Genomic DNA, 18,559 nt, shown 5'->3' with positions numbered 1-18,559 from the left:
CGGACGTGCTACCTGTCTCAGACCTTCTGTTTTAAACTCTCTAGAGACAGCAGGAGCGGTAGAGATACTCTGAATGATCGGCTATGAAAAGCCAACTGACATTTACTCCTGAGGTGCTGACCTGTTTCACCCTCTACAACCACTGTGATCATTATTATCTGACCCTGCTGGTCATCTATGAACATTTGAACATCTTGCCCATGTTCTGTTATAATTCCACCCGGCACAGCCAGAAGAGGACTGGCCACCCTCATAGCCTGGTTCCTCTCTAGGTTTCTTCCTAGGTTCTGGCCTTTCTAGGGAGTTTTCCTAGCCACCGTGCTTCTACACCTGCATTGCTTGCTGTTTGGGGTTTTAGGCTGGGTTTCTGTACAGCACTTTGTGACATCAGCTGAAGTAAGAAGGGCTTTATAAATAAATTTGATTGATTATCCACTTTCTCTGGTCTCCCTCCGTCTGTCTGTCACAATCTCTCTGTCTCGGACTGTCCCTCTGCCTGCTGTCTGACGTTCAGACAGTCTCTCTGGATGTGAATCTCACTTTTACATTTGAGTATTTTAGCAAATGCTCTGATCCAGAGCGACTTATAGTTGTGAGTGCATACATTTTCATACTGGTCCCCCATGGGAATCGAACCCACAACCCTGGCGTTGCAAGTGCCAAGCTCTAACAAAATGATCCACACGGGACCTCTCCAGTCCAAGTCCTCCATATTCCCAGACATGCCCTGGTTCCTGTTTTAGATAGCAGCCCACATTGTACCCTATCCCCTATATAGTGCACTACTTTTGACAAGGGCCCATTTGGGAGACAGTCTTAGTGGTCGCAGGGGAGCCATGTGCAGCTGGGTGCCAGACAGGAGGATCCTTATCCCTCTAGCCTCTGTTGTGTGGCGCTGTCGTCAGTCAGGGCTCTGCTCCCTCCGAGGGACCGGGGGCAGCTGGCTGGCCTTGGAATGTCTGGTTCTGGAGCCTCCAGGGAGGAGGGCCTTCAGTCTCACATAAATCCACTCAGAGGGAGGTCAGGGTAGGGCGTGCTCTCAGCAGAGGGAGGAGGAGGCTGGTGAATTGGCAGCTTCGCTGCTGCATGTCCATGGTCTGCCCCCCTGGAGGACCCAGGGTTGGGTATAGGGCCAGGGGCTGGACCAGCCTCCTTCAGGCTCCCGTTCTGGAACTGGAACAGAGGAAAATGGCCGACTTAGCTAAGCCTCCCTTTTCTGGTCTAAATTGCCTTGATGTGTAAATACCCACTGGCTTTCAATGATCAAATGATAATGACCTTCTGTTTCTAAAGTCTCATTCCCTTGGTAAATCTGATGCGCAGGTAAGTATGTGCCATTGGTATTCAACGTTCATATGATGAGCATATAGCTAGAGGAAGTAAAGCGAGGTCTAACATTTTACAGAATTAGTTCAGGGCCCTAGTCCCTGTGCTGCTACATCTGCATTGCTTGCTGTCTGTGGTTTAAGGCTGGGTTTCTGAATAAGCACTTTGTGACATCTGCTGATGTAAAGGACTTTATAAATACATTTGATCTTGTTCCATGGGGCACAATTTTGTATTTATTAGCATTTTTATTAGACAAGTTCAGGTAGGACCCCCTTTACCTGTTTGACACCTAATGAACACTACCCAGGTTAGTGTCACCTTTCTTACCTGTGTGGTGAATGGCCACTCTGCTCTATTGACCTGGCTGAGCTCCATAGCCAGGGGATAGGCATGCTGAGCGCAGCCCTGGCTGGTGGCCTGAGACTGAGCCAGGCCGTCAGGGAGGTGCCTCTGCTGCTGGAACACACCCAGGGCCTCCACCACACTCCACTGGAGGGCTCCCCTACCATCCTCTGTCCCTCGGGGACCACTGGACTCCAGGCTGCCCAGGAACTCCTCCAAATTCTGGGGCATGAGGTCTCCGTCCACCCCCTGGCTCTGGAGGCCCGTGGTGGGTACATAGGAGATCACTGAAGAGCGGCTAACAGACAAAGTGTTCAGCTGGTTCCTGTAGGGGAGGCCCAGGGAAGCTTCCCCCAAGCAGAGGTGCCCATGCTGGGGGTGGCCGTGGTGAGTCTGGAGCCCCCCTGGCTGCTCCACATTGAACAATGGAGGAATCTGCTGCTGCTGCTTGGTGATGTCTTTCTGTCTTTGTGTTATTGAACCCGTCCCAGTCACCTGCATGTGCTTCAGTCTGTTACACAGCTGCTGCTGCTGTTGGTTTGGCAATACCTGTCCATTTAGACGGCTCTGTTTCTGCTGCTGTGTTGCCTGTGGGTGGGGCTGTGTGTGTAAACACTGCTGCGGTATTGGCTGCTGTGGGTAGTGGGGCGGAGGCCGATAGTGGTGAACTGATAGGGGATGGACTACAGGCAGCTGTGGTGGCTGTATCTGTGACTGACACGGAGGCACTGTAGAATAATGTGGTTGTGAGGTTGATGGTTGGTGTAACAGAACTGTAGTAGAATGTAGATGTGGGGTTTGTGATTGTTCCACAGATGGTTGGTGTAACAGCGTGGTAGGGCAGCTATAGTCCTGTTCCCCTAACTTAGCCCCTCTGCAAGAGAATACAGTCTGACCCCAGTCCGACCTCTTCCTCAGAGACTCCTGTACGTAGGAGAGAATCTCGTCTGTCAGGTCAGGAAGGAGGCAGTCTCGGCCAGTGTCCAGATCCACATCGAGGAACATCTCATCCTGCTGGAACAGCTCCAGGTCCTCCCTACTGATGCCCAGGTTCATCATGAAGCTCCACAAATCCCTGTCTCTGTCAATCAAATCAATATCTTTATAGTCACAATTGGGAAATGTGTAGTGCAGTCAAGGTTACATAAACAGTAGCAACCACACAGATACACATAAGATAAATATTAAGTGATCAGTTACCTGTCCTCCGATGAGAAGCCGTCGATCCCCCCGCCACCCCCAACCCCCAACGGCTCCTGCTTGAAGAGGACACTCTCCGACAGAGAGTGGATGCTGCCCTCCTGCCAACTGCTGGAGAAGATGCCCCACAATCCCCCTGTGGAACCCCTGCCACCTCCTCCTGGAGTTGGAGAGGGAGTTGGAGCTCGTTCTGAGTGTGAGGGGAGCAGCAGTAGATGGACTTGTCCTGTTTCAGCAGAGAGCCCAGCAGTGAGTCAGGGTCTAGGGTTCCATCCTTGTTGTTGTTGGTGATATTTCCTGCAGGGCCGGTGGTGTCGCCTGCTAAGGAGTCCCCTGTTACCAGAGTCTTGGGGAAGCTGGTGTTGTAGAGAAGAGCCTCCCCAGTGGTGTAACTGAAAGGCAGCTGGAGGCTCCGCTTCCTTAGGTTGTCCTCTCCCTCTTCATCACTAAAAACAAGTACATTTTAGTCATTTAGCAGACGCTCTTATCCAGAGTGACTTACATGAGAAATTAGGGTTAAGTGCTTTGCTCAAGGGCACATTGACAGTATTTTCACCTAGTAAGCTTGAGGATTCCAACCAGCAACCTTTTGGTTACTGGCCCAACGCTCTTAACCACTAGGCTACTTGCCGCCCCAATGGAATGACATTAAAGAATGAGGTTGTGTGTGTGCGTGCCGAGACGTACGTGAGGACTCTTTGGGATGCGATGACACACTCAGGCCGTCCGTTCTTGTAGACCAGTCTGGCGTTAGCCTGCACCCACACCCAGCCTGTCAGCTTGGTCAGCAGCCTGAATACTGTCATCCCACTCTCTCCGGTCTTTATCACTGGGCATGGAAACACACAAACACACACATTAACCAAGTTACACAGCAGAAATGTGTATATGACACATTCATGCAGTTTAACTAATAAACTAAAAACATCCCCAAAAGTCACTAGGGATGTGGCATATGGTAAAAACAAAAACAAAATGGCTGACATTTAAACAGAATTTTTCTCCTTGCTGTTTCTGTAAAAAAAGATACAGAAAATTAATGTGAATTCACAATGCAGCTGCCAGCAACGGGTTGGGTCTCACGGTGCATAATTTTCAGATGGTGAAGCATTGCACCTGTACTACAATTCCTGTACCTCAATTCCACTTCGCAAAGTTGCCATTTCCTTCTCATTTAACGGGACTTCGCTGCTGTCGCTTGCCTTTCTCAGCCATTTTTCAAAAGTTAACGACAATGAAATAGTGGTGGAGAGTCGAATCCAAAAGAATAGATTCCTCGACTCCTTGCACAACGACTCCTGTTTCTCAGTGTTAAGATTAGATTGCGCTAAGAATCAACCCCTAAGATTCAGTATTTTTGGAACGGAGGAGAATTATTAGTTGCCAAACTTCAGAGAACACAAACACTGGCATCTTTCATAGAGAGCTAGCGAGGGCCAGGGAGAGAGGAGGCGTACATTATAGGCAGGTCGGCCACCAGGCAAACAGTCAGGCCTAGTGCGTATTTCTATCTATCTGTAATCAAAAGCTGTATCTCGTAACGTAAACTCGTACATCGCCTTGGTCCGTACAATTGCCCTTATTTTAGCGCCAAAAAAACTTAATACTTCCAGATCAACTGTAATGTCAATACCACTGTAAAGCACAATTTCTCACTCTTCCAACAGAATCAATTAACATGACCAAAACACTGCCCGTTTCTGCATAATTCAAGCAGGCAATGAGCCCCGTTGGGTCGTTTTAAAAATGGAGGGTGGGGAAGCGAAACTAATGTGTGATAGTGAGGAGAGATGTCGTGTGGGAAAATGGCTTTTTTTCTACTTTATCAACTTATCACCTTTAAAATGTAAAATATAAAGAGTTTATATAATGTGTCATTACATACCTATTTGAAGGTTTGTGTCGAATTTGAATCGAGTTTTTAGGGCAGTGCTAAAGTGATCTTCAGAAGTAAACAGTTTTTTGAGAGTCGTGATCGCTTGCAGTGAAGACGCAAAAAAATGACTAGGTATCCCACCTTACCCCGTCACTGTCCATTGTTTTTAAAGGATGATAGAAGTGCTACACCTGGTGGAGAGAGACTATAAGACCGAAATAGTAGCTTTAAGAGTGCTGTACGTTATGACATGACACGTCTAGATGTAACGGAGGGTCTGTCCATTTTTCTCCAATAGTATAGAGCCATTACCATGTCGATCAACGCTTGAATATAAACTTAGTTCACATCCCTGATTTTGACGTCAACACAGTCCCATTCGTTTTCTTTATAGCCTGGTTTGAATGTTGCGGTTGGGCACATTTGTACGGAATGGGGTGAGTTTACATTAATGGAATGCTGTATCTTGCCATTTCTTGGCTTGCAATGTTTCGTAACTTCAGCAAAGCAGGGCCTATCACTAGGTCTGGGCGCTGTACCGTATTTGATACAAGGGCATTGATTGATGCAGGGACCGGTTTGGGTTTTTAATTTACCTTCTATAACGGTATTTTAATGTTTGGTTTGTTAAATGTGGTACACCTTGTGTAACGTCAATTTTTATAGTTTACTTCGCTACTTGAGTCATCTCTCCACTCTCTCCATGCTGCTTTCCAGACAGACCTAGGCCTGCACCATGCATTGCATGGGCAATGCAGCACATGCAACAATGTTGATGAAAATGATGCTATTTTCACCTTGCTTCTTACTATAATTTTACTAGCGTTCTACAATTACACGATTAATTTGTGTTTCTTACATCTGAAAACAGCTAGTTGTCTTTTCTTAGCAAGTTGGGCCTAAATCCTGTTAGCCGCTAATGCTAATCGCTAGCTAGCTAATAAATGTACTGAGTCAGAGCAAACGTAATTAGCTATACAGCCTGATAATACCAGTGATGGTTTAGACCTAAATCAACATGTTGTCTAAATCAGAGGAATACGCAAAGCAAGAATATGTTAGCTACATGAAGTAGCTAAGAGAGAGAGAACATTCAATGTAGCCAAAGATTATAGGGTCCCCTAAGAAACACTTATCAACAGTTCCTACCCTGTCACAATAACTCTTCCCTGACATTTTCATTCGTAGTCATGTCAAACACTGAATTCAAATGGTCCACTATTATATTCCAACTATAGAATTAGAATAATCCTCCTGTTTCCATGATTCAACAGTTCAATCATTTTTGGGTTGAAGTTGAATTGAACAGTATACAACAATCAGAATGGAGACTCATTGAAATCACTTAGAATGTATGTGTTGCCACCCTAGGGTCACACTTCTCAAAGAAAATTATGAACATTTATTATTCAAAAACATAAATTATTGTCAATATAATTGTTTTTTGCCTGATATGTATCACCCAGCCGTACCTATCACCAATGAATAGGCTAGGATATATTACACACAACAGACCGAAGACTGAACACACACTCCCATCATTAATAAAGAGCAGGCGAGCCAGCGCGAAGGGGAGGGGGCAGGCAAAAATGATGTCTTGTTTTGCAAATTCACCAAAGTAGCCTAAGGTTTTATTTAAAATTACACAACTTTCCACAGGCATTTATAGCATACCGTTTAGTTAGGCTATAAAACTGAAAATAACATTTTAACTGCACTGATTTTAGCAAAAAAAAACAATGATTTTTCATAACATTAAGGATCCCAACTTTGTTTAAAAGTTTGAATGTTTAAATGTTCACACCTCTGCTTGTCACTAAAAGTCTAAATCAAATTTCAATCAAAATTGCCTTTAGGGATTAATAAAGTGTTGTCTTGTTTTATCATATCTTAAAACACCATTCATTTTTTAGAAGTTACAGGAATGAATCTGTTCAGAAAGTCCCCTCAGGGACACTGGCTGTTGAATGAACTACTCAACATGTAGAATGAACTACTCAACATGTAGAATGTGCAACTCAACATGTAGAATGTGCAACTCAACATGTAGAATGTGCAACTCAACATGTAGAATGTGCAACTCAACATGTAGAATGAGCAACTCAACATGTAGAATGTGCAACTCAACATGCAGTACACTGTGCGTTTGAAATGTGACCCGCACGTTTTTGATCTCGGTCTGTCAGTCTCCATGAACTACACTACATGATAGGACTATGTGCAGCAGGAGAGCAGTCTTACTCCTCATGTGGTTCTCAGCACAGTGCAGCATGTCAGCAGCATGGATGAACTGGTATCCTGAGCCATGGTTGCACAGCTCAGCCTCAGTGTAACCCAGCACCATCTTCCCTCTGTACAGGAGGACAGGAAAAACACAGGAAGAACAATGAAAACATGTCTCCTCCCTACTTCTGAATAGATCACACGTGATCTAAAAGCATAATTAATCATTAAGGCACAAGAGGGTGTGGTATATGGACAATATACCACGTCTAAGGGCTGTTCTTAAGCACGACACAAAGCGGAGTGCCTGGATACAACCCTTAGCCGTGGTATATTGGCCATATACCACAAACCCCCAATGTGCCTTATTGCTATTATAAAGTGGTTACCAATGTAATTTGAGCATTAAAAATAGTTTCGTCACACCCGTGGTATACTGATATACCACGGCTTTCAGCCAATCAGCATTCAGGGCTCGATCCACCCAGTTTATAATCTCAAATATGATGAGATTGCGCTGATGGTTCCTCTTAAAATGTATAAATGATTTGAATGATTAGGTTTATTTGACAGGGACTACATACAATTAAAACATATCTCACAAGACACGTGATGCATTGTACTAGATTTAGCTCAACAGCTCGTTCACAACTCCAGCAGGTGAACAATAAAATGATTTACCATTCAGACGGCAAGCTTTGAATTCAATGTAAAATATTGTAGTGAAGTGGTCATGTATTGAAGGTGCTTAGCAGCAGTAAGCCCCACTAGACAGGCCCACTACTGTTATCGTCACTCACTTGGCGTCACAGGCAATGGGGGTGAAGTCCAGCTTGTGCTTGGTCTTGAAGATTAAGTTCTTGGTGCGGATCTCCAGGATGGTGGGGGGCTGCAAGGGAGAGGCCAGGGCGAACAGAGCCAGCTGAGGCGGGATGGCCTTGCCCTCCTTTGTCCTCTCGCTCTGGCCATGGAGGAACTTCAGACGCCCCTGGATTTTCAGGGCCTGGAGAACGCAGAATATTTTTTTTATTTAACCTTTATTTAACTAGGCAAGTCAGTTAAGAACAAATTCTTATTTTCAATGACGGCCTAGGAACAGTGGGTTAACTGCCTGTTCAGGGGCAGAACCACAGATTTCTACCTTGTCAGCTCGGGGATTTGAACTTGCAACCTTCCGGTTACTAGTCCAACACTCTAACCACTAGGCTACCCTGCCGCCCCGGAATAGCCATTAAACATAGTCAGGGCTGTGTCCCAAATGGCCCCCTATTCCACCCTGATGACGGTCGATTCAGACAGGGAGATTGGTTAAATAAGATCCCATTAAACTGTTGGAAGGAGCGTCAAGATTATCAATGAGCTGGAGCTCTTTTTATTGAGTACACTTTTCTCCATGCAACTGGTAGCAACTTAAAGGGAAATTTCACAAATGTTCAACTTCCTATTCATCATCAACATATGTGAAAATGGCATCTTTCTATGTACTGTAGTAAAAAATATGGAGGAAGATAAAGTGTTTCCAATGACATCATCGGTGCACATGTGATTTTAACCAATTATGAGGAGGCATTACCTACTAATTGCCTCCTAATTGTCTATGAATTGGTTGTCATTGGAAACACATCTTCCTCACTTTTTTACTACAGAACATAGAAACACGCCGTTTTCACATATTGATGTTGGGGTGCTGCTGGATTTAAGCTACAATACTGAGTTTATGTAATAAGAAAACAATTTCCAATTCCAGCTAAATCTAATTATTCAGTGATTATAACTTGACATTCACAAAACTGTAGAGAAATGCAAAAACAATCCAAAAAAGTAGAGAATATTTTTGTGTTCTCAAAGCTTGACTGCAAACGCTATCTGTAGGAAAACTTCCTGGTCTGGATAAGCAGTCTTTGGCCCCACCCTTTCCTGAACTCAAAGGGGAATTGGAGAAGCCTCACACTGATTCCCCCACTTCAGGACAACACATATTTAACCCCTTCCACTCATCCTCAAAGAAAGTGACTTCAGTGGCTGTCATAATGCAATTACAATCTCAAGAGTATCAGCGGGAGATGAGAGTTGATTTCCATTGCGCTGTAGTACACTGTTCACAAGTAATCTTTTAAAATAATTATTTTAAATGATTAGGGTTGAAAAATCCTTCCCTAAAATTCCCTAGATTTTCCAGAAATTGCAGAGATTTCCTCCACGAACTTACTAGGAAGCCAGTGGAGTTGTCCAGGAGACATCTTAACCTGCAGACAAAGTTGCGTTCCAGGAAGGTGGAATTCTCTGGTGGGAGCGCCTCTGGCGAGGCTGAATCTTCAAAGGCCGGGGGGGGGGTCATAAAATTACACATACAGCATACTATAGCTATAATAGTAAATTACACATACAGCATACTATAGCTATAATAGTAAATTACACATACAGCATACTATAGCTATAATAGTAAATTACACATACAGCATACTATAGCTATAATAGTAAATTACACATACAGCATACTATAGCTATAATAGTAAATTACACATACAGCATACTATAGCTATAATAGTGAATTACAGGATGTCTAGAGAAAATAGTATCTTCATATAGTAGACTAACTCTTAGCAGCAGCCCTCAACCCGAGCTGCAAACCTCACCCGGAGGGGACTGTTAACAGTCTTGTCCCCACACTACAAACCAGAATGTTATGCCACATGTCATTAGCCATTTCCTACTGAGGAAAGACAGAATGCTAGGTAATAGTTTCTTATCCAGGGCTGGGCCTAGGTCAGGCTCACCCCAGCCAGGTGCCACTTCTGGTCCAAGGTGCTAAAACACCTCTCAGGATGCAAGGTGAAACACTGCTCCACACTACGATATGGAGAGAGAATACAGTGACAGACTGGATAATATCAAAGATAGTAAACCACCAGTCATCTATGATCAGTGTAACACGAGTAGGGCAAAGGACCCGTACAAAAAAAATGGTTCTCCCCATGGAAACCACGTTGTTACTCGTATGACCAGAGAATGTGAAATACTCTATTTTAGAAAGACACAAGCCGAGTGGATAGGTAGAGGGTGTTTAATGGCTTTATAAAAGTGTTGACAGTGCTGAATAAAATCTTAAACATGAACTCTCATAAAAACAGCATCTCTTCACTGTATTTGTTGACAGTCTCTCTAGTCATGATTTTGTTTCTCGCAGTAGTTTTGAAATCTCACAGTAGTCGACTATCAACTTCACTGTGGGCTCGTGGAAGCTGTGACACAGTGATCTGAGATATCTGATTGGCCAGCGGTAGGCCGGACCTGCCAGGTAGGTAGAGTTTGTACCGTCAGACACATGAAATGGGACAAAATGGGAACACTTCAACTACCCGGCGTGCAGGACAGCTGAATCAAGTGCACCTAAAACAAACATTGTAAAAGTAATACAAAAATAGGAATGCAAGGCTTTATTGGTTGGGCTTTATACAGAAATGTTTGGCGATCTACTTGGAAAGCCTTGGAGATGGACCAGTTGACTGCAATAGACCGGTTGGATGGACTAGAACATCTAGGCCTACAATCCTGGCTGACACAGCAGAGATACTGTACATTCAAAGAGGTTTACTTTTCACAAGTGGTTATTTCCTTTTGTGGCTCTCTTCACTTCCTAGTAGATACCATGTTTCCCTGTGCTTCACCAGCATACATGGAGCTGCTGGACTTCATGTCATATTAGAACATTAGGTAGCAGACACCCTAGGACTAATATATATAATGAAGGAACCTGCCAACGCAGGGGGAGCTCAATTAATATAAGATCTGGGGCAAGATGGGTTAGATAGTGTGGATTGGAGAGTGATAGTCTATAAGAAACAGACGTACTGGTACAAATTGCATGTCGGCTGTCTGTGTGGTGAAAAACTCATTCCAGCGCAGGTGAAAAATGCAGCTTTACCTGAGACCAGCTGTCCAGTGTGAGGGTGGGATTGGAGGTTACCTGAGACCAGCTGCCCAGTGTCAGGGATGAGGGTGGGGTTGGAGGTTACCTGAGACCAGCTGTCCAGTGTGAGGGTGGGGTTGGAGGTTACCTGAGACCAGCTGTCCAGTGTCAGGGATGAGGGTGGGGTTGGAGGTTACCTGAGACCAGCTGTCTAGTGTCAGGGATGAGGGTGGGGTTGGAGGTTACCTGAGACCAGCTGTCTAGTGTCAGGGATGAGGGTGGGGTTGGAGGTTACCTGAGACCAGCTGTCTAGTGTCAGGGATGAGGGTGGGGTTGGAGATTACCTGAGACCAGCTGTCCAGTGTCAGGGATGAGGGTGGGGTTGGAGGTTACCTGAGACCAGCTGTCCAGTGTCAGGGATGAGTGTGGGGTTGGAGGTTACCTGAGACCAGCTGTCCAGTGTCAGGGTTAACCTGTTTGGGATAGGGGGCAGCATTTTCACGTTCGGATGAAAAGCGTGCCCAGAGTAAACTGCCTGCTACTCAGCTAATATATGCATATAATTAGTAGATTTGGATAGAAAACACTGACATTTCTAAACCTGTTTGAATGATGTCTGTGAGTATAACAGAACTCATATAGCAGGCGAAAACCTGAGAAAAATCCAACCGGGGAGTGGGAAATCTGAGGTTTGTAGTTATTCAACTCATTGCTTTTCTAATATACAGTGTAAATCGGGTCATATTGCACTTCCTCAGGCTTCCACTAGATGTCAACAGTCTTTAGAACCTTGTTTCAGGCTTCAACTGTGAAGGGAGAGAGAATAAGAGCCGTTTCAACCAGGTGTCTGGCAGAAGGCCATGAGCTGGTCATGCACGTGGCCGTGAGAGCGACCTGCGTTCCATTGCATTTTTAAAGACAAAGGAATTGTCCGGTTGAAACATTATTGAAGATGTATGATTTAAAAACATACTAAAGATTGATTCTATACATCACTTGACATTTTCCTACGAACTGTAATATAACTTTTTGGACTTTTCGTCTGAACTTTCGCCTGGACTTGCCCGCGCCTCATGAGTTTAGATTTGTGAACTAAACGAGCTAACAAAAAGGAGGTATTTGGACATAAATGATGGACTTTATCCAACAAAACAAACATTTATTGTGGAAATTGGATTCCTGGGAGTGCATTCTGATGAAGATCATCAAAGGTAAGTGAATATTTATAACGCTATTTCTGACTTTTACTGACTCCACAACATGGCGGGAATCTGTATGGCTTGTTTTTGTGTCTGAGCGCTGTACTCAGATTATTGCAGGGTGTGCTTTTTCCGTAAAGCTTTTTTAAAATCTGACACAGTGGTTGCATTAAGGAGAAGTATATCTTTAATTCTGTGCATAGCACTTGTATCTTTTATCGAAGTTTATGATGAATAATTCTGTAAATTGATGTGGCTCTCTGCAAATACGGCTGATGTTTTCAAGGCACAACATTACTGAACATAACGCGTCAATGTAAACTGAGATTTTTGGATATAAATATGAACTTTATCGAACAAAACATACATGTATTGTCTAACATGAAATCCTATGAGTGCCATCTGATGAAGATGAAGGTTAGTGATTAATTTTATCTCTATTTGTGCTTTTTTTTTTACTCCTCTCTTTGGCTGGAAAATGGCTGTATGTTTTTTTGTGACTAGGCTCTGACCTAACAATCATATGGTGTGCTTTCGCTGTAAAGCCTTTTTGAAATCGGACACGATGGGTAGATTAACAAGAAGTTAAGCTTTAATTTGGTGTATTGCAGCTGTGAATATATGAAAGTTAAATATTTCTTAAATATTTTTGAATTTCGCGCTCTGCCTTTTCAGAGGATGTTGTCGAATCGATCACGCTAAAGGGATTTGATCCCGATTAAGGGTGGGGTTGGATGTTACCTGAGGCCAGCTGTCCAGTGTCTGGGGTGAGGGTGGAGGTTACCTGAGACCAGCTGTCCAGTGTCAGGGGTGAGCGTGGGGTTGGAGGTTACCTGAGACCAGCTGTCCAGTGTCAGGGATGGGGTTGGAGGTTACCTGAGACCAGCTGTCCAGTGTGAGGGTGGGGTTGGAGGTTACCTGAGACCAGCTGTCCAGTGTCTGGGGTAAGAGTGGGGTTGGAGGTTACCTGAGACCAGCTGTCCAGTGTGAGGGATGAGAGGGGGGGTTGGAGGTTACCTGAGACCAGCTGTCCGGTGTCAGGGGTGTTCAGGGCCCAGTGGAGCTGTCTCTGTAACTCTGCTCGGTCCTCCATATGAATGACGTCATAAACACTCTGATGGACGACGTCTGACTGAGAAGCAAAAACATCCACCATCATCAAAATACAAGTCTAGTAAACTACAAGAAAACAATGCAAACATGGACATTATTGTTGCTAGACAATACATCCTTCCTCTTCCCATCACTTATCTGATGGATCTTAGTCCTGACTTGTACTCTACAAATGTGCTCTGTACTGGGCCTTAGATTCAACCTGGGTTTAGTTCCGATACCCAAATGGACTTATTAGACTTGGTATCTGTTTAGGTCCTGGCTTTCGTTCATGTTGAGGAAATACCAGAGCAATCAACACGCAAACCGTTAAGTAACACAAATAGTGATATGGACACTAGTAAATAAGCAGTGCTTACGCATTAGTCAGATGTTTTAACCCTATAAAATAGACTAATGTTTCCATTTTTAAAGTCACATGCACAAGTACAGTGAAATGCCTTTCGTGCAAGCCCTAACCCCAACAATGCAGTATTCAATCAAATGTAATACTAAAATGGAGGGTAACACTGGTTAATTAATAGCACGAAGTGAATGTGGATGTGAGGTGTGTGATTGTAGTGAATGTGGATAGTATTAAGCTATTTGAAATTGGGATAACAACAGGATTTACATTTGGCTATTAAGCTGATTGAAATGTGGATAATATGTACTGAGTGAATGTGTGGAAGTGTGTGTGTTATTCTATATGTATGCAGAAAGACGAGTCTATAGAGACCATAGCATTTATGACTATATAAACTATTGATAAGTATGGATGCTGAGGGTTTTTCAATACTATGGATGCTATAGGGACTGTGATGCTCAGGGACTATAGATGCTGTAGAGACTATAGAGGAACCGTGGCAGTGATTCACATGGCTGAAGAAAGATAGAGGTAGTCTTAGAGATTACCGAGTGCGTTTGGAAATAGTACTAAGTGAATGTGGATGTGAGAGTTGTGTAAGTGTGGAAAGGATGTGTTAAGCTGATTGAAATATGGATATCAAGGTGATTGAAATTTGGACAATAAGAAAATAGAAATTTGGATATTAAGCTGAATGAAATTTGGATAAGAGTTTGAAATTGAGAATAATAAGAGATATTATTACTATTAAGTGCTGAGTGAATGAGAGCTGCCAGGGGACTGGCTCCGGTGTGAAAGAGGTAATATGGGAGATTACTGAGTACGTGTCTGAATGGATACCCCAACCTGTTCTGTGAGCTGAGTTTTCGATCTATAACGTTATCTACGGTTATTATACATGTATAGGAAGTATCGGCAAGCTGGTCTTAGGAGAAGGATAGAGTGAGGCCAGAGAAGCCTCAGTGACAATTGTCTGTAGGCATTTATAAAAGGTGTCTACGTGGTCAGAGAACCACTGAAACTGTTGAAGTTACATATGCATAATAACTATGATGTGTCTAAATGTGTCTGCAGCCACTACTCGTGTGTAACGATAGTCTACATGGTCTGAGAACCATTGATAATAGCACAAGGTATTATTGTAGGCATTTAGGATCTATAACGTTATATAGGGAATCTGTGTATGTGAGAGATATGAAAGGGGAAAGTACTATTCCCGAATATGCTGTTAAATAGAACTAGTGTAAATATCTAAACCCATGTATGAATAGAACACTAGTCTAAAGGAGAAATTGGCGAAGAAAAGTATACTGGGTTACTAGAGATTTGATAGTAACAATGGAGAAAAATAATAATTATATACAACTTGCACACCCAAACGTAGACGTACGTAAGTGGTGTACAAAATAGAGAAATTAATAGTATAATGGGTTACTAGATTTGATAACGTAACAAATGTATGAAAGTATAATTGGTTACTTGAGTTTAACTTGCTAGGTAGAGACTTATTATGGATAGAGCGCGCCATCTATAGTTCATCTTAAAATAAGACAATTAATAAGTGTGAAGTCCTAGTTGAGGGAAACAGATATGGAGGTTAGTGAAAATAAGAAAGTGAATGGTAATATGTGGCTTTCAGATAGCACTTTAATAATGCAATATTGTAGTAATTTGAAGAGTAAATGTTTCAATATAAGGTCACATGACGAACAGATGGATTGTGCATTGGGACTGATATTAAATTAGAGGCCACCATCTGGTGTTTGGGTTAGAGATACGTTTCCTGTGGAACAATAGATAGCAGCCAGTATTAACTGAACTCAAACAGGCTGTAAGGGACACCGTGGGGACATTTGGGACAGCGGTATGAATAAAACACATTTTTGATAAGTTCAATTATTGTTACTATTGTTGTATAGTTTGGGTAGCACAAATGATTTAAGGTAATGTCATCTAAAACAATAATATGTTACATTTACATTTAAGTCATTTAGCAGACGCTCTTATCCAGAGCGACTTACAAATTGGTGCGTTCACCTTATGACATCCATGTTTCCATTGCGTGGAACTGTGTCCAGAATTTAAGTAGATTCAAGTAAATGTTTTTCGTAACAAATATTGAGCATATATTCAACTCTTTGAAGGTCCTATCAGATTTGTTAAACAACAAGTTTCATATTTTGACTAGTTGATGTCCCAGGGACAGTCAGGACAGAACTGTATGCAACAGGTCAAAAAGACCAAGATGACAAGAGATGGGAGGGGCTCTAGGATTCTTTACTTTAGGTGCCTATTCAGCTTTACGGGACACTGTATCATCTGATGTGTCTGAAGTAGAATTCTGTAAACACACACTTTTATCAAGACTTCCTGCCTAATATGCAGTAACTTCGATTAACGATTTAGAATTTTTAGGACTGATTCAAATCTAACAGTGAAAACTAAGTACATGTTTATTTTCTTTGTTCCAGGACAAGTTTTTGTTTTGTTTACATGTTTACCAATGATTGTGTATCTTTTCCTTTGAAATGAATTCTGAGGCAGGCGCCTTGGGAGTTGCTATAAAAGGTACCCGAATCCGACTGTTAAAGGAGACCCATATTAAGTAAGGCCTGGCCATTGTTTGTCTTTATCTGTTATTGAATATTTGTTAGTGGTGTTACTGATTTATTGTGTGGGGTCTTTTTATTTTAGGTTTTCGTGGGTTTTTCACAGGTTAGAAAGGATGCACAAAGGAAACACAAATGAAGTATCTATCGTCACAGTTTTGGTTGTACACATGTAAATTCTCTTGATAAAGAAATGTAAATCCCATTGTAAACCTGATACACAAAATGTTTGAAATTATTAAAATATCTTGAAGTAATGTCTGAGGTACAGGGAAAGAAACACTCACTTAATGGGGTTGATTGACCTCTGACCTCTGTTCTGACTTTCTGGTGAGGCCTGATCACCCTCATTAGAAAGACTAGAGACATTGGTTGAGATTTAAAATGGGCTACGTAAACACTATAGAGAATTAGAAAGAGGTTTATAATTGATCAACATTCCTGTGTGTGATTCGGAACACGAGGAGAGAGAGAGAGAGCGCTGCCCCTGAATGAGGGACACCTGTCTCTAGTCTATTTGACCATTACCTTATGGGATACAATTATTTCCTTGTGGAGTTATCAAGGGTTGTAATTATAATTTTATTTGTATTTAACAGGCAGTGTTGTCATTTTTTTAAATGCATGAATCATGATGTGAGTCATGTGTCCAAAGGGGGAATTACCAGTCCCCTGGGGCCCTTTGTTAAATATGCAAATTGATTTTATTCACATGACTGCACATGTGACTCACATGAATGCACATAGATTTTTATTCCTCATCTGCACATATCACTCCAATGTGAATATGCCAAATTGTAATTACTTCGCCACTATTGGCCTATTTATTGCCTTACCTGCCTACTTCATCTGCACACACTGTATACAGATTTAGCTATTGTGTTATTGACTGTACGTTTGTTTATCCCATGTGTAACTGTTGTTTTTGTCGCACTGCTTTACTTTATCTTGGACAGGTCGCAGTTGTAAATGAGAACTTGTTCTCAACTGGCCTACCTGGTGAAAAAAAAAAATTAATAAGAATATTGGTAGTAGTAATAATTTGTCATACAGTGAATAATTTGTCTGGATTTCCGGAATCAGATATGCCCTAAACTAAACTGTTGTTCTGGTCGGTCCTCTCTCGAGGTTATGGTGAAGGTGACCACAGATGGTATCTAGATGCATAGAAGGTATAATTAGGACGAGAACAAAGTGAATCTCACCCCCACTAACCGGCTGAAGTAATGGCAATAATGGCGTTCACTATGGTCCTTCACCACCTGAAACCTGAGTCCGAGCCAGCAACCTGTACACAGCATCCAGTCGAAACTATCAACTGCCTTTTCTCTCATGCAATTTTCTCAGGAGTGCAACATGTGTCCATGTGGAGTGAGCGTGGAGAGATCCCGATGATCAAACTCCGAAGGTTTGTGCTAGCTACAGTGTGTTTCTGCTTATCCCTGAAGGGCTGGCTGGAAGCTGAAGGGCGGTCTATTGTAAAAAAAAAAATAAATATGATTCATTCAATTTGAAATGGGGATATCCTTCACTATTGATGCTTCGTGCTGACACATCAAAGCAGCCATTCCAGTCTCAGGAAGACTCAGAGCTGGTGTCAGCCAGACTACATTTATAGAAAGCTAAAAAGAGGCCCTTTACCTGGTGAAAGCCCTGTTGTAGAGAGGTTAAAATAGCCTTTACTTGGTGAAAGCCCAGTTGTAGAGAGGTTAAAAGAGCCTTTACTTGGTGAAAGCCCAGTTGTAGAGAGGTTAAGAGCCTTTACCTGGTGAAAGCCCAGTTGTAGAGGTTAAAAGAGCCTTTGCTTGGTGAAAGCCCTGTTGTAGAGGTTAAAAGAGCCTTTACTTGGTGAAAGCCCAGCTGTAGAGAGGTTAAAAGAGCCTTTACTTGGTGAAAGCCCTGTTGTAGAGGTTAAAAGAGCCTTTACTTGGTGAAAGCCCTGTTGTAGAGGTTAAAAGAGCCTTTACTTGGTGAAAGCCCTGTTGTAGAGAGGTTAAATAGCCTTTACCTGGTGAAAGCCCAGTTCTAGAGAGGTTAAAATAGCCTTTACCTGGTGAAAGCCCAGGTAGTCCTGGATGGTGGAGGATGCATAGAAGATTGTGCCACCAGCCGTGACGACCAGAACAAAGCCATTCAACACCTGAGAGGAGAGTGGAATAGAACTGATTAGTATATCGTTATACACTGAACAAAAATATAAACGCAACATGTAATGTGATGATCCTATGTTTCATGAGCTGAAATAAAATCATCCCTGTTAGTGAGCATTTCTCCTGTGCCAAGATAATCCATCCACCTGACAAGTGTGGCATATCAAGAAACAGATTAAACAGCATCATTACACAGGTGCACCTTCTGCTGGGGACAATAAAAGTCCACATTAAAAAGGTGCAGTTTTGTCACACAACACCA

General features: G+C 42.7%; 1 pseudogene; it reads right to left on the bottom strand.

Moving 5' to 3' along the window:
* Nucleotides 1-287: 287 nt before the first annotated feature.
* On the bottom strand, nt 288-18,331 carry LOC115114320 (aryl hydrocarbon receptor-like; annotated as a pseudogene).
* Between the last annotated feature and the right edge of the window lie 228 nt (nt 18,332-18,559).

This window comes from Oncorhynchus nerka, unplaced genomic scaffold, assembly GCF_034236695.1.
Source record: "Oncorhynchus nerka isolate Pitt River unplaced genomic scaffold, Oner_Uvic_2.0 unplaced_scaffold_3268, whole genome shotgun sequence".
In the NCBI taxonomy this organism is placed as follows: Eukaryota; Metazoa; Chordata; class Actinopteri; order Salmoniformes; family Salmonidae; genus Oncorhynchus; species Oncorhynchus nerka.
This window is presented reverse-complemented; position numbering and strand designations above follow the sequence as displayed.